Source organism: Poromitra crassiceps (genome assembly GCF_964638095.1).
Source record: "Poromitra crassiceps genome assembly, chromosome: 20".
In the NCBI taxonomy this organism is placed as follows: Eukaryota; Metazoa; Chordata; class Actinopteri; order Beryciformes; family Melamphaidae; genus Poromitra; species Poromitra crassiceps.
In genome coordinates, this window is record NC_139637.1 from 20,801,764 (window position 1) to 20,806,480 (window position 4,717).

A 4,717-nucleotide genomic window follows, 5' to 3' on the forward strand; every position below is an offset into this window, starting at 1 on the left:
TGCCAACGTCCATCGCGATGTTTCACTGTGGAACCATCGCGATGGTTATTTAGGTGACATCGCACAACCCTATTGTGTACCCTAACACATTACAGTTCTTTCATTTCAGTTTTAGCTGTTTTTCAGCACGGCTAATTTCTCGCTCACTTCAGCTGTTAATCACCTTCTGTGAGGGCTTTTGACTTACAGGCAGCATTTCTACATGTTAACCTCAAGCTTTGGAACTTTGATCATGTTAGCCCTAGATATCTGACATCATAACAGTATCCCTGGAGATGATGCGCCATGGCTGCAGTAATGGAAATCGCCGGCTCCACGGGCTCCCAAAATCATGACTGACAGACAGACAGACACCGCCCACCCACCTTGGTGCCATCGTGCAAATGTGCGCCATCGGCTCATACTACATCAGAGTTGCTCGAGTGACATCACTGATGACATCACAACTGCCTGAGTAACATCACAGTTGGGCAATCAGTGGCTCGAGTGACATCACTGATGACATCTCAATTGATCGAGTGACATCACTGATGACATCACAATCATGACCCACACTGCCGCCACACACACTGCCACCCACTTTGCCAATTTTAATTAAGAAGATAATTAGTTGTGTCTTGATACATACAATAATATACACTGGTTTGAATATGCAGTAAACCGTTTCATTTGCAGATAGGCCAGTGCATGCAATATCTAATCATCAATTTATATTAGTAATTTATCTCTGGGGGAATTTCCACCAATACAAGGCTTCATACTAGATGAAGAAGTGATGTGAAGTCTGACTCAAGACCCACCCTACTCTGCCTCTGATTTGTGGTTGAGTTTGTTCTGAGGGTAAGCCAATCAGAGGTAGAGTAGAAGTGACATGTCACATTTCTTTCCTCCACAGTTTAAACCTGTGTCAATGGTAAGAATGTGTCAATTTGAGAATAAAATAACATAAAAATAAAAATAAAGTATTTTATGTATTTAAAATACACAAAATACAAGGTCTGAAAGTATCTTGATACAAATTACATCTTATTTTTCTCGGTCCAGCCAAATACAAATTACAAAATACACAAATGTATTTGAAATACGTATTTGAAATACATGTATTTAAAATACTGCCCATCTCTGGCGTTAGTGTGGTCTAGGTGTGATCTACTCAAATGCTGACAGAGTTCTGTCTAATAGAGTAAAGCCACAGATGCAGAAGTCACAAGCAAAGACAGATGCAGAAATAACCCAGCTTCACAAAGAAGTGACATGAGGGTTAAAGGGGAGAGCGAGACTGAGGGAGAGGCCACGCAGCAGCCGAGCTAGGAATCAAGCACGCGAGATGCTTAGTGTATATAAAATATATATATATATATACTGTATATATATATATATATATTTATATATATTTGCAGATGTGATTGTTATACATTTGGGTCAAACCTCTGCCAGACTCTTGGTTCATCTTTCAGAACCTCATTGGGCCTTCATGGTGTAAAGGCTGGCTGGTGATCCACGAGGAAAAAGTCAGTACCGACACAAATGGAGTTACAGGAGTTACAAACAAGAATAAAAAAGACACTATAGGACGCTCCTCCTCCTCCTCTCCACCAACCCAACTACCACCACATTCTGTCAGAAGCGCTGTGGTTGGTGAAAAGAAACAGACCAGATATCAAGATCATGACTTTGACTTCCTCTTTTGTTCTTTTCCGTTTTGAGGTGTACATTTCTTATCTATTTCCTGAACATCGAAACACAGTGGGTTCTTGTGGTGTTGAGGAGAGCATAACAGACCACCCGGTAGATTACATGTGAACTGATTCAGGTACACAGCTGATGTGTGAGAAAACATACAGCGATGTCTGCAGACGTGTACGCCAAGGTAGACCTCACCAAGAAAGTTAGATATCAGAGAGGCGAGAAGGAGGAGAGGATTGTGGACATCTATGAGAGCGCAGACAGCATGAGGATCCGTGACAACCCCTCGGCAGAGGAGAGTACACCACCGGACACCACCGAGGGTCAAAACCGAAGTATCTATCTATCTATCTATCTATCTATCTATCTATCTATCTATCTATCTATCTATCTATCTATCTATCTATCTATCTATCTATCTATCTATCTATCTATCTATCTATCTATCTATGTTTTTTGTGGCAACTATAGTGACACCTTTTCAGTTTTTGTAATGCGTTACTTTATAAAACTAGAATGTCGTTTATTTTACTTGTTCTGTTCGAGCAAATATTTATTAAAAAGTTTTTAAAAAATCTCACTGCATCTTGTACAGACAACAGGGCACTAATTGGAAAAGTGCAAGCTGAGTAAGTCTCCTTCATATTTAATGACATTTGCTGTTTTAAAAACAAAGCATATTGCATGCATTTTAAAATTATTGACAGTACACTTGTTGGCAGTGCAAGTTGTATTGATATATGTTTTGACGTACGTGTAGAACGTAAAAGTACTCTAACAACGAACAAGTACGTTTGTACCTTAACTAGTAATGTGCCTTACAAATTACTTTTAAAAGCAACTTTCCCCAACACAGTTCATTTATGTCCACAGTCACTCCAGTCACTGTAAACTCTGAGAAGAGGAATCCTTTCCGAGCTGCCACAGTGTTTCTGGGGCTGCTGTGTCTTCTCCTCCTGGCTGCGATCATCAGCCTGGGAGTCCTATGTGAGTTTTCAGTTTGGTGATGCTGTTATAGATCACCTCAATAAGTAATGTGAATGTTAATGATCCCCCAACATGTGGTTCATCTCCTATGACAGTTAATCAGCACAAAACCAGCAGGAACGACGAGGGAAATCTTCGGTTGGACAACCTGACCAGAGAGAAAGACCAGTTACAGACCAGTTACAACAGCCTGACCAGAGATAAAGACCAGTTACAGACCAGTTACAACAGCCTGAGCAGTGACAGAGACCAGTTACAGGCCAGTTTCAACAGACTGACCAGAGTGAAAGACCAGTTACAGACCAATTACAACAGCCTGACCGGAGATAATTTATGTACACAGAGTGAGTAAATTTGGATCATAATAAGTTAAATGATATCATTAAAGCACGGGTTAAAGCAGTTCACATATTATTTTATGTGTGAGTGTGATCATTTAACACATTTTGTTTTGTTTTGTTTTGTTGTGTTGATTTGTCGCAGCCCAAAGGTATAATTGTTGGACTAAATTTGACTCTAAGTGGTACTACGCCTCTGGTGAGTTTAAAACCTGGGAAGAGAGCAGGCAGGACTGTCTGAAGAGAGGAGCTGATCTGGTGATCATCAACAGCAGAGAGGAACAGGTGTGTGTGTGTGTGTGTGTGTGTGTGTGTGTGTGTGTGTGTGTGTGTGTGTGTGTGTGTGTGTGTGTGTGTGTGTGTGTGTGTGCGTGTGTGTGTGTGTGTGTGTGTGTGTGTGTGTGTGTGTGTGTGTGTGTGTGTGCCTGCGTATGCATGCGTGGATGGGTGGGTGGTTAGCTTGCATGTGCAGGCGTGCGTGAACCCTCTGATTGTGTCTCCACAAACAGGGCTTCCTGGTTGGACTAAACTCGATGGTGTGGATTGGTCTGACAGACGGAGATGAAGAAGGGACCTGGAGATGGGTGGATGGATCAGCTCTGACCACAGCGTAAGATCTGATCACATTTGTTCTGACTCATTGGTGTGAGACTTCAGTCACTGTACAGTATGGATGATGTCTTCACCACAGGGTTTGACTCCTTGTCCTCCTGTGTTTCAGGTACTGGGGGTGGCAGCCTGACAATTATAACAACGAGGACTGTGCTCAGGTAACAGCATACGGATGGAGTGACCAGTCATGTGACAAAGTTAACAAGTGGATCTGTGAGATGAAGGTGTGACAGGTCCTCAAAACAGCTTTAATAGCCCTTTATTAATATTTACCTAAATGGCTTGGAGTCAAAAGGGTGTATAAGTGCATTATAGTAGATTTGACAGGAGAGCCGAGACTCAGATCAGCTGCTCTTAGAGCTGCTGTCTCTCAGTATATAACATGTTTAGTTTATATCATCTGTTACAGCTGCTGTCTCTCAGTATATAACATGTTTAGTTTATATCATCTGTTACAGCTGCTGTCTCTCACTATATAACATGTTTAGTTTATATCATCTGTTACAGCTGCTGTCTCTCAGTATATATCATGTTTAGTTTATATCATCTGTTTGCAAAATGTTGGTCAAACTTTAAAGGACTGTTCCAGTATCATTGAAGTTTGCTCATTTCCTGCCTTCCTTTGCTGTTTTACATCACTGTACAGTTCCCAGTGCTATTATCATTTGATGTGATATTTGCTATTTTTAATATATTTTAGTTGTTTTTAAAGTAACTACTTTGAGGTAAACGCTGTCTAAATGTAATGAGTCAATCCCAAATAAGAGGGTGTCAATATTAAGACAGAATTGTATAAAATTTATTGGGTCACATTGTCAAAATATTGAATGCACAAAATGTTTTCCTGTCCACCACCAAATGCACACAACTTGAATACATGTCATACAATCAACAAATACATACCACACAAGGTGGAAGTTATATATACATTTATTCACAAATTGTCAAATCAGCATTCACAAATCTCACCTGGATTCAGTTGCATTTGTTTGAGAATTTATCAGATGATTCTGGCCCTATAAAACCACACTTTGTTTTACATAGGTTATTATGTAACCCCCGCCCCCCCTCCCCCCACAGATCTAGGCATCTTG